Source organism: Podarcis pityusensis (assembly GCF_964106645.2).
Source record: "Podarcis pityusensis genome assembly, chromosome: 16".
NCBI lineage: Eukaryota > Metazoa > Chordata > Lepidosauria > Squamata > Lacertidae > Podarcis > Podarcis pityusensis.
The window spans coordinates 24,328,249-24,340,895 of NC_138041.1; positions in this window are offsets into that span (position 1 = coordinate 24,328,249).

A 12,647-nucleotide genomic window follows, 5' to 3' on the forward strand; every position below is an offset into this window, starting at 1 on the left:
CTTCTCTCGCTGGTGTCGTCTCTGTGTCTCGCAAGGGAGGCCCGAGCAAGATTTTTGATGGTGGTGGCAGTCTGGCATTCCTGCGCAGGTTTTGGTGGCATGCCAACTCTGGTAAAGAAATGAGTCTCTTTCCCATTGAGCTAGAGGCCTGAGCAGGTTGGTAAGTCAGGCCCATGAAACCGGGAGAGAGAAAAGTCAGCCTTCTGAGGTTGCGAGCTGTTAGTCCTATGCCTGTATCCAAGTGCATCTAATCAAGAAAAAGGAAAGAATGCTAGCAGACAGACAGGAGCACCCCACCCCAATTTCAGTGCTCCAAGGTCTTGGCCCAAGAAGGGGCCTGAAGTTGCAGTGTTGTGATCAGCGGCTTGAATGGAAACTTGCAAGGTTTCTCGGGTAATTGCAAGATATTAACGTAGTAATGTTTGCCCCTTTCGAAAGACGAGTTATCAGACTGTGCATTGGGGAGGGGGCCTTAGCTCAGTGCTAGAGCATCTGCTTTGCATACAGAAGATCCCAGGTAGATTACCTAGGATCTCCAGGTAGACCCCTGCTTGAAATTCTAGAGAGCCACTGCCTGAGTGTAGAAATACAGTGGTACCTTGGTTCTCAAACTTAATCCATTCCGGAAGTCCGTTCCAAAACCAAAGCGTTCCAAAACCAAGGTGCACTTTCCCATAGAAAGTAATGCAAAACGGATCAATCCGTTTCAGACTTTTAAAAACAACCCCTAAAACACTGCATTGATGATAGTCATTGTTTGAATGAGAGGCGATTATCCATTTCCATAGTCACACAATCAATCAATCAATCAGTAGCTGAACTGGGATCCACATAGTCACAAGAACAAATTAACTGAAAAAGCCTCAAAACAAAAACGCAAAATAAATGGCAAAAGCACCAAATATAAGCTCCAAATATCACCTCAGAACACTGCAATCAGAAACAGAAGGTTTGTATTACAATGGGGGGGACGCAAATGAGCAGTGCAACAGGAAACACAGGGGGACTCAAAACGGAGCACGTTCGGCTTCGAAAAAAAGTTTGAAAAAAGTTTGAAAACCGGAACATCTATTTCTGGTGTTGAAGCGTTTGGGTTCCAAGTTGTTAGTGAACTAAACTGTTCGAAAACCGAGGTACCACTGTACTGAGGTTGATGGGCCAAGAGTTTATCTCTGTATAAGGCACCTTCCTATGCGTCTGAACACGAGCTAAAGTAGTGCATGAATAGCCATGGTGTCAGTGAAATGCACTCTGCGTATGCTCTGAGGAGCTCTCTCCTTTTACGTGTTCCATTCTGTCGTAAGGCCAAGCCCCGGGCAGAGGAAAAGAGACAAGGCTCAGGAACACAGCACTTCAATCCAGCCTTCCGTCTCCATTTCAGCACTGCCCTCAGGGCACAGTCAGCAAAGAATCTCTCCACAAACTCTTACAGCTGCCAAGCAGCAAAGGGGAGCCAACCTCCTGTTCTCAGGAGGAGGAAACAGATCTTCTGAATGCCAGGGGGAAAAAGAGAGACAGCTGGATCCTTTCAAGAAACACAAACAAGGCCATTGAAACGTCTGGGCAAATTGTGGTGGGGCCTGACAGTCCGTTTCCTAAACCGAAACCCTTGAGTTGAACGGAACCACCATTTCACTGAAGCAAGAAGCCCTGCAATCCAGCTTTGATGATCTAACCGTATGTGTTTTTCTAGATCCTTCTAGGAGGCAGCGATACCCATTAACTTGGATGGCTTTAAAGGAAGATTAGACAAATTCATGGAGGAAAAGGCTGTCAATGGCTGCTAGGAGGGGAAAGGGCTCTTGGGCTTCAATCCTGCTTGCAGGTTTCCCATTGGGGCATCTGGCTGGCCGCTGTTGTGATGGCCTGGGATTCAGACTCAGAGGCTGAACCTGAGGAATCCCAGCCTGCACAGGAGTCCCCGCCTCCAGAACCAGCTGAGCCGGGGCTGGGGCTTGAGCCTGAAGGGTCCTCACCTGTGCCAGATCCTCAGAAGCAGACACCAGCTGAGTCTGCTCTGGCTCCTGAGGTGATGGAGGACCCATTGCCTGCAGGTGCTCCACTCTCAGCCCCGTCAGGGGAGGCTGAGGTTGCCTCTGGGTCCAGTAACCCTCTAGCCTCTCCTGAGCTGCAGAGGCTCAGGGCAGAGAGGCGGAGGGAACTAAGTTCCCGCAGGAGGAGTGCTCACCTCCAGGCCAGGAGAGGCGAGTCACCTGTGGACCGGGGCCACCCTATGCCTCGGGGCAGATAAAAGCCAGCCAGCCCCAGTCCCAGGTTGTGGGAGCAACGTTGTTGGTAGCCTGTCCCTGCCTGCACCCTGTCCTGCTTCTCTGCCGGAGCTCCTGACCTCACCCAACTCCCTGCCTTGGACCCAGCTACAACTTTGATGGACTGTCTCCCTACTGCACCCTCAACCTCGGACTGGACTCGGACCTCGCCTCACGGATAACTCTTGGGACCAGCACAGCAGTGAGAACAGGATGCTGGACTAGATGGGTCATTGGCCTGATCCAGCAGGCTCCTCTTCTGTTCTAAACATAGCAGAAAGGGTCTCAAGATTGCAGTGGGCTGTGGCTTGCTGCTTTGAACTGCTGCCTGCACAGGCCATAATCCAACAGGTGAAGCTTCTTCTTCTTTTAATCGTCACTGCATCTCCATTCCAGGAAAGGACAGCAGATAAAATGATAGATTACAACAGACCGAGAATGATATTCACAAGCAAATCTAAAATTGGCTATTATAATGTACGTTTCATAGCATTGTAACAACAACAACTACAACCAAAACCTATGAAAAAATATTTTAAAAATCTGACTGTCAAAGGAAAACAACACCGTGGAAATAGAGCATGTCTGGAAAATCAAGACAATTCATATAATCCTGATTTTGGTAACAGCTCAGGGCTTGGTTCCAAAGGAAAACTGTTTCTGCTTAATGCAACGCAAAAAAGCTGTCATTCTCCAGACTTCCTATATAATCAGGAAATTCCTAAAGATCTCCTAACTCCACTCTTGATGGAACGCCGTGCTGGATACCACAGCTCTGTCTGAGCAAGAAATAGAACTCTGAACAATATAAAAGAGAGATGATGATAAATTAAATTATACTTTTCGTTTACAGTGCACTTTTGAGGGTTCAAAACACTTCACATTTGTCTCAATCAACTTTACAAGCAACCATATAGAGTAGACCAGGATGAAGAAGAAGGCAGATGTAGAGATACCACATCTTTCAGCCTTGGGCTGGGGTAGAACAGTTTCTGCTGCTAAAATGACAGGTGGACAAATTGTCAACTTCAGTTCTCCATGTTTCTTTCTTTTTTCTTTCAATCTTAAATTCAGGTCTCCACATCTCTGCAACCATTTGTGATATGTGTGTGCTTTTTAAATAAAAAAATAATGAAGAAAATTCACCAGCCTTTTAGTGGAAATTTCTCTTAATAAATATGTTTTTGTACACAGTTTTGACTAAAATGCATTCTTGCATGCAATTTCCACTAACATAATGAATTATTTTTTTTGCATGTCCTTTTCACTAATATATGTATTTTTATGTTCATTTTTACCCTGGTATAGGTTTTTTGTACACTTGGCCGGAAAGCTGCATTGCAAAATTTGGAGAAGCGCGAATTCCCAAGGGTGGCTGCATTATGCTTTGTATATTGTTTCACGAAGTACCAACTGGGTAGGTTTGCCTTTAAACGCAAACTGACTCAAATTTGACCCCTGTGCCTACCTACTACCAAATTAAGCGTTAAGCCATCAGTCTTGCTTCTTCCTGACCCTGTGTGAGAGGCAGATGAGATATTCCAGGATGAGAGAGGGTGGGGGTAGAAATGGATGCCCTCAGGTGAGAAAATGAGAGGGCAAAGCCTTTTCTGTATAGGACAAAAGTTAAGGTACACCTGAGAGAGGAGTTCTTATTTTTAAAAAATCCTTTTTTCTTTTCATTCATTCTTTCTTTTTATTATTTTTGGTTTAGATTAGTTTATTTTTATTGAATTATGAAAAGTATTAATAAAACTTCTTTTTTAAAAAGGTCTTGCCTCTTCCCCTATGCCTTGGGGTGAGGCGGGGTCACTGCCTTTTAATTTAGTTTTAAAGCATGGTGAGTGTACATCATTACGGGCTTCCTTAAATTCCTATCCACAAACGGTCTGACTCAGCAGAAGGCAGCTTCCATGTTCCTGCTGCCCCCAGTTATCAGCCTCTCAATATCAATTCCTGGGGCAAAATACACTCATGATCTGCTTTTGTGCTTCCCAAAGGCATAACACCAAGCACATGGAATGGACAGGCCTTTAGCCTGACATCAAACAGGGCTCAGCTGATGACTGGGAGTGGCTGCCAAGACCATATAAAACCAGTCCTGAAAGACCTACATTGGCTCCCAGTATGTTTCCGTGCACAATTCAAAGTGTTGGGGCTGATTTTAAAGCCCTAAACCAGGGTCAGCAAACTTTTTCAGCAGGGGGGCCGGTCCACTGTCCCTCAGACATTGTGGGGCGGCAGACTATATTTTGAAAAAAATATATGAACGAATTCCTATGCCCCACAAATAACCCAGAGATGCATTTTAAATAAAAGCACACATTCTACTCATGTAAAAACATGCTGATTCCCAGACCGCCCGTGGGCCGGATTTAGAAGGCAGTTAGGCAAGATCCAGTCCCGTGCCTTAGTTTGCCTACCCATGCCCTAAACAGCCTCAGCCCAGTATACCTGAAGGAGCATCTCCACCCCCATTGTTCAGCCTGGACACTGAGGTCCAGCTCCGAGGGCCTTCTGGCGGTTCCCTCTCTGCGAGAAGTGAGGTTACAGGGAACCAGGGAGAGGGCCTTCTCGGTAGTGGCGCCCGCCCTGTGCAACACCCTCCCATCAGATGTCAAGGAAATAAACAACTATCCGACTTATCAAAGACATCTGAAGGCAACCCTGTTTAGGGAAGTTTTAAATGTTTGATGTTGATAATTATAGTGTTCTTCATATTCTGCTGGGAAACCCAGCCAGATAGGCAGGGTATAAATAATAAATTATTATGATTATTATTATGTTTCCATCCACAAAGAGAAACCAACCACCCAGGAAATGTGATGCACCTCCATGAGACTTAATGGACGGCAAATAGGGGCCTTGTGCCAGCTGGCCATTATAGAATCATAGACTTGTGAAGTTGGAAGGGACCACGAGGGTCATCTAAGTCCACTGCAGGAATCTTTTGCCCAACACTGGACTCAAACTCACAACCCTGAGATTAACAGTCTCATGCTCTACCGATTGAACTTTAAGAACACCAGTTTAAGAATGGGTGCCCGAGTCTGATTTCTCCTCCTCTTTCCTCCCTGTCCCTTTCCCCTTGTGTGTTGTGTTTCTTTAGATTGTAAACTTGCAGGAAGGAGCAACGGTCTTGCTTTAATTGATCATATGTAAGCCTTTTTGACCAAAGAATGGGATGTAAATGGAAATAACAATACAGTGGTATCTCTGGTTGTGAATGGGATCCGTTCCGGAGGCCCATTTGCAACATGAAAACCCCGCAACCTGAAGCGCTGTATCTGCGCAGGTGCGCGGCGCGATTTAGCGCTTCTGCGCATGTGTGAGCGGCGAAACCCAGAAGTAACCCTTTCCAGTAATTCCAGGTCGCCGCGGGACACAACCTGAAAAAACGTAACATGAAGCAAACGTAACATGAAGTATGACTGTACAGTGGTACCTCGGGTTACATACGCTTCAGGTTACAGACTCCGCTAACCCAGAAATAGTGCTTCAGGTTAAGAACTTTGCTTCAGGATGAGAACAGAAATTCTGCTCCGGCGGCGCAACGACAGCAGGAGGCCCCATTGGCTAAAGTGGTGCTTCAGGTTAAGAACAGTTTCAGGTTAAGAACGGACCTCCGGAACGAATTAAGTACTTAACCCGAGGTACCACTGTACTACTACTGCTACTGCTGCTGCTACTGATAATAATTGTTGCACAGTGCAATGAGGACACCTCCATCTCTCCTTCCTTGACTCTGGAGGCAAACGGGTTGTGTCTGGACAGGCAAACTTTGACAGTTTGATTTTATTTGCTGATGACAGATCTGCCGCTGCTGTTTTATGGAGTGATGTCATCTTACGTTGTCCCAAGCTGAGGAGGAGAGCAGATCCCATGTACCTGCAGCCTCAGCTAGCTGGCTCTCATGAGCCAAAGTATGCAAGGTTTCAACTTGCACCAAAAACCTCATAAATTTCCTGCTGCTGCTTCCTCCTCCTCTCTGCCTCCTTAACAGAAATAGCAAGCTCTTGACGACCTTCTCATCCTGTGACAACACTTCTTTCTTATTTTTTAAAAATTCTTCCTAATTTTAGGTGACATCTGCCCTCGGTCACAAGAACAGCAAGCACTCCTTTTCGGTGGAAGGATTTGCAAGAGGGTGTCATTGACCCCCTGAAGAAATATGAACAGGGCTGGAGAGCCTGAAGGATACCAGAGCCGTGAGCCATCGGCCTACTCCTCCATGTGCAGAGGAAAAGATCACATTTGCTTGCCAAAGGAGTGCAGGGATTTCTTTTTTTGGTAGAATTTGCAAGCCAAGAGGGGAGAAGGTGGTGGAGTTGTGGATGGCAGCCCCATTGCCTAGAGGGGGAGGCAGGCCGCCCTCAGAGATAAGGGCTGCAATTATGAAAGAGAAAGATGGATGGATGGAAATGAGTCGCGTGTGGAAAATGTGGGTCTTTGACATCTCACTGTATCCTTCATAGGAGCACAACAAACTGCCTTAGGGTGATTCAGAACCTGGGTCCATCCCAGCTCAGAATTTACCCTCCAACATTTTCCCGATAAAAACAGGGATGTCCTATTTAACAACAACAACAACAACAACAACAACAACAACAACTCTTTTTTAAAAATGATATTTATTAAAATTTCAAAGAATACAAGAATTACACAAAAACAAAAAGTAAAAATACAAGAAAATATAACAAAGAAATGAAAAATAAAAAGAAACATACAAAATAACAACAGTTAAAAACACATTAATTTTCCATAACCTATCTTCCTTACACTTATTTCCCCGGACCTCCTCGTACCTCCCTTTTTTGTATTCCAGTTCAATTTATTAGTTCAGCAAATCCTTACCATTAAGCTTTTACCCATTTATGAACCTTTTTTTGTATCTCTTAAAGCATTACAGCTGGAAACCACTTAGTTTCTATCCAACATCCTTCTAAGATTCATTAATTTTACAATATTTCTGTAAATAGTCTTTAAATTTATTCCAGTCTTCTTTCACCGACTCTTCTCCCTGGTCTCGGATTCTGCCAGTCATTTCTGCCAATTCCATGTAGTCGATCACCTTCATCTGCCATTCTTCCAGAGTGGGTAGATCTTGTGTCTTCCAACAACAACAACAACAACTCATCTGACTGGGATGCCCCAGCTACTCTGGGTGGCCTCCAACACATATAAAAACATAAAAGGTAAAGGGTAAAGGGACCCCTGACCATTAGGTCCAGTTGTGGCCGACTCTGGGGTTGCGGCGCTCATCTCACTTTACTGGCCGAGGAAGCCGGATTTGTCCACAGACAGTTTTTCCGGGTCATGTGGCTAGCATGACTAAGCCGCTTCTGGCGAACCAGAGCAGCGCACAGAAACGCCGTTTACCTTCCCGCCAGAGCAGTACCTATTTATCTACTTGCACTTGACGTGCTTTCGAACTGCTAGGTTGGCAGGAGCAGGGACTGAGCAACGGGAGCTCACGCCATCACGGGGATTCGAACCGCCGACCTTCTGATCGGCAAGTCCTAGGCTCTGTGGTTTAACCCACGGTGCCACCCGTGTCCCATATATAAAAACATAATGATATATTAAACATTAAAAAAACTTCCCTATACAGTCATACCTTGGAAGTCGAAGGCAATCCGTTCCAGAAGTCCGTTCGACTTCCAAAATGTTTGAAAATCAAGGCATGGTTTCAGATTGGCTGGAGGAAGCTCCTGCAGCCAATTAGAAGCCTTGGAAGCCCCATCGAATATTTGGCTTCCAAAAATAGTTCGCAAACCAGAACAGTCACTTTCGGGTATGCAATGTTCAGGAGCCAAAACGTCCGGGAACTAAGCTGTTTGACTTCCAAGGTACAACTGTACAGGGCTGCCTGTCTTCTAAAGGTTGCATAGTTACGTATCTCCTTGGCTTGGGGGTCACATAACTCCATACCCTCCAACATTTCTCTGATGAAAATAGGGACGTCCTAAGGAAAAGCGGGATCCAATCAGAAACTGAGCAGCTTCTGTAAATCCGGGACTGTCCCTGGAAAATAGGGATACTTGGAGGGTCTGGGATTGTCTACCCTGGGGTTAGCTAACAAGGTGCCCTCCAGACTGTCAGGGTTGGAGTCCGATGCAAGTCATCACAAAGAGCCAGTTGCCAGTGAAGTTAACTCTTTATTCAAGGAAATAGTATGCAACTTGGCAACACTTCCCAGTAGGTCTTGCCCCTGTGGAGCAGTTGCCAGGACTGAAAGCCCCTATCTTCAACCCTTTCTAAGATTTCTCCTCTCCCAGATGATTCTCAAGCCATCTTAAGCTGTGTCTGCACACCTCCTGGTCTGCCCTCCTCATTATTCTGTGCATTCTTGGGGACTGGGGAGGAGGGCAGCTTTTTGCAACAGGAGGGGGAGACTCTCTGGAGTCTTCAGAAGCTTCTTGACCCCCCCCTCTTTGCTTCAGCCTTGGAGTCTGAACTGCTCCCTGCCACCAACTCTCCCTGCTCACTAAACCCTTTTGCCCCTTCAGCATCAGCCCCTCCTCCCAATCGTCTCCTTCTGTCCTCTCTTCAGTGTCCCACCACCAATCCCCTGGTTCTGAGCCTTCCTCCTCTGGGGATTCCCTTGGAGGTTCCTTGGCTGGTGCCTCCCACCACTCCTCTTTGTCCAGTCAGTTCCTGACACAGATATTGTTAGACTTCAACTCCCGTCATCCCTAGCAGCCAGCATGGCCCCTGGTAAGGGATGATGGGAGTTGTAATCCAGCAACATCTGCAGGGCATCAGGTTGACTACTGGTCTTGAATGGGCCAGTGGTGCTTCCCAGGGCTCATCTGTGGCTCTCCTAATGTTGCTGAACTACAACTGCCACCATCCCTTGCAGCCAGCACAGCCAATGATCAGGGATGATTGTTGTGGAGTCGAACAAAAGTTTTACATCCCTTTCAAGGTTCACCTGGGTGCCTCTGTTGACTCGGAGAATTCCACATCATCCCTCTGCAAGGCTTCTCTCCTGGGTGTTTGTCAGGCAGTGACTGGGGGGGGGGGAGCAGGGAGGAAATACCACAAGAATTTCCAGCACCCAGACCAGTCCTGAAATAGTTAAGGGGCCAACTTGTGTAGCGAGGAACCTGCCAGATCAAGATTACACCCAAATTTGGGGGTTTTTCTGGTGCTGATCGAAGCCCAAGAGAGCACAAGAGATTTCCATGATGTGTTTGGTTTTGTTTTTCATTCCATTGGAAACAACTTTCCTCTTTAAAACAAACAAGCCTCCCTTCCATCTTCCCTGCTGCCAAACACCATTGTAGAGCAGAGTTTTTTTGCAAGGGGAACAGGGAATCAGAAGGAAGTATGGAAATCATCTGGGTCGAGGGTCGGAGGAGGTGTCTGCACTGTTTCCCAGCTTGAGGGAGCAAAGAGAACAGACCCTCTTGCCACAGGGCACAGGACTGGTTGCTTGCAGTGTTGACCTGGCAGAGTGTGAAGTGGGGAGCTGGAGGTAGTTTTTTCTCTATTTTTAATCAATAAATCAATTGGAGGCAACTTTTTCCTATTCAATCTATCAGTCAATTAAATTTGTATACTGCAGCCAAAGATCGCAGGATGGATCACAACATAAAAATACAAAAAGGAGAACAGAAATCGCACTATAAAAACAAAAACAACCCCCCCTAAAAACACACACAAAACACACACCTCTAAAAGGCCATAGAAAGTTATTCAGTCAAAGGCCTGGTTAAAGAAAAATGTTTTCGCTTGGCGTCTAAAGATTTGCAATGAAGGCACCAGGTGAGCCTCCCTGAGGGGAGCAGCCCTCAAATGGGGAGCCACCACAGAAAAGGCCCGTTCTCGTGTTGCCACCCTCACTTGCTTTAGCCGGCCAGTCAAAACCGTTCCCGGGGTGCGGCTACTGCTGTTTGCTGACAGCTTCTAGGAGCCGCAGGTGAGAGCTGAGTGCAGGATGGGGACCAAAAATGGACAAACTACCCCAGAAGGAGCTTGACGTGTCCCGCACCAGAGGTACTACTCTTATCATTCTAAGTCTGTGGCCATCGCTGCATCGCTCCAGTTTTGAACTCTCTCCTGTTACATATTTATTTGGTCCCTTCCCACCCACTGTGATCTGGAACACACAGATTGCAACGCTGGGGCTTGCTGGCTGCATGAACTTCTCTTTCAGGTGGGGCTTGGCATGGCTGGCTCTTCCTTCCCTCTGGTTTGATGCCCTTGGCAGGCTGTGTGGAGTCCCGGCGGAGAGCAAAGCTGGGCACCAGATGGGAGTCACAGCCTGGCAACTCGTCATTCTCCCAGCCCAGACTGTGTTTACTTGTCCTAAAAGTGGAAACTTGGAGGCCTTATTTTGGGTATCAGACATGCCTTTGGCTGAAGGCTTTTAGGCCTGGGACTTACAATTGTGGGATTTTGGACACCTTCCCTGGCTGGTCCCAAAGATCCTGGGATGGGATGGAGGCAGGGCCAGCCTAAGATGGTATGGTGCAGATTATCACCTTTCTGCTGAATTATCTTCTGCGGCTGGTACCCATTGCGGCTGATGGGGCACAAGGCAGGGAGCCTGACAGTAGGTGGCACCAGAGCTGAAGAAAGGCGGAGCCAGCTAATTAGTTTTGCCTCCACCCTCCTCCCTGCTATGTTCTGCAAGGTTTGCACTGACACTAAGGAGGTATCCGGAGCCAGGTGTAGGTCAGCCATTTAAAAGACACCAGTACAGTGGAACCTTGGTTCTCGAATGGCTTAGCTGACGAACAAAAACCTGGTGGTGTTCCAGTTTTTGAAAGTTTTTCAGAACCTGAACATCCGACGTGACTTCCGCTTGAGTGCAGGAAGCTCCTGCAGCCAATCGGAAGCTGGGCCTTGGTTTTTGAATGGTTTCGGTTGTCGAACGGACTTCCGGAACAGATTAAGTTCGAGAAGCAAGGTTCTACTGTATCAGTGAAGTTAACTCTTTCTTTAAAGAAACAGCTCAGTCATGGAGGTCACAGCAACCCTTCCCAGTAGGTCTTGCCCCAAGGAAGCAGTGGCGAGGAGGTTGTGCCAAGGTCCCTGTTTTCCCACAGCTGCCTAGGTCCCCTCCTTTCCAGGTCCCTGCCAAGCAATCAGAGACTGTTTCTGTCTGCAACCAACCTCTCCTCTGCTCTTTTCATTTCTCTGTGTGTTCTGGAAGACTGGGGTGGGGTGGAGAAGAGCTGGTAGCAGCAGGAGGGGAAGACTCCCTGGGTTCTTCAGCAGCCTGCCTCATCTCTGTCTCCTGGTCCCCTCTCCTCTCCGGCCTCTGATTCTGGACTGCTCTTCAGCTTCCTACACCTCCTTCTCCCCTCAGTCTGCTCCCTCTGACCACTCATCATTTCCCCACCACCAGTCTCCTGGCTCTGAGCTTTCTTCCCCTGGGGGTTCTTCAACTGGTGCCTCCCAGGGCTCTTCTGCATCCAGCTAGTGGCCATGATGGCTATACTCTGCATCCATCGTCAGTCATGCTTCCAAATCCTAATTGCAAGGAGCCACAAGAGCAGGGCAGGAGAAGGCTATTGTGCTCAGGTCCTGCTTGTGCTATGGGCAGAACCATAGCTATGGAGGGAGGGCAAGCTGGGTTTTTTGCCCCAGATGAAGCCTGCAGAGTAGGGATGCGGGTGGCACTGTGGGTTAAACCACAGAGCCTAGGACTTGCTGATCAGAAGGTTGGCGGTTTGAATCCCCGCGACGGGGTGAGCTCCCGTTGCTCGGTCCCTGCTCCTGCCAACCTAGCAGTTCGAAAGTATGTCAAAGTGCAAGTAGATAAATAGGTACCGCTCCGGCGGGAAGGTAAACGGCGTTTCTGTGCGCTGCTCTGGTTCGCCAGAAACGGCTTAGTCATGCTGGCCACATGACCCGGAAGCCATACGCCGGCTCCCTCGGCCAATAAAGCAAGATGAACACCGCAACCCCAGAGTCGGCCACGACTGGACCTAATGGTCAGGGGTCCCTTTACCTTTAAGCCTGCAGAGGGGCACCATTGAGGCTCCTCGCCTGTGTGCATGTGTACACACACACGCATGTGTGTGTGTGTGTGTGTACCAAACTGGGCCTTTGACCCGGATGAAATAAAGCCTAGTTTTGCCTCTGCCCCTGGGTGGCGACCGTGAGAACAGGTGGGGGCCAGATCCAGCAGCAGGTTCCTATGTTCTTCCCTTCATCTAGGCTTGCCATAAGTCAGGAAAATTCCTGACATGTCCTGGTTTTCAGGTGTAAAAATGGTGCGGGGTGTGTGTGGTGGTTTTGCCGAATCGGCAAAACGTCAGGGGAAACCCAGGTGTATGGCAAGACGATGGAAAAAGCAGCGGAGACAGCTCAGAAAGCTTAAAATTACTACAGTGGATGCTCAGGTTGCGAACGTGATCCGTGTGG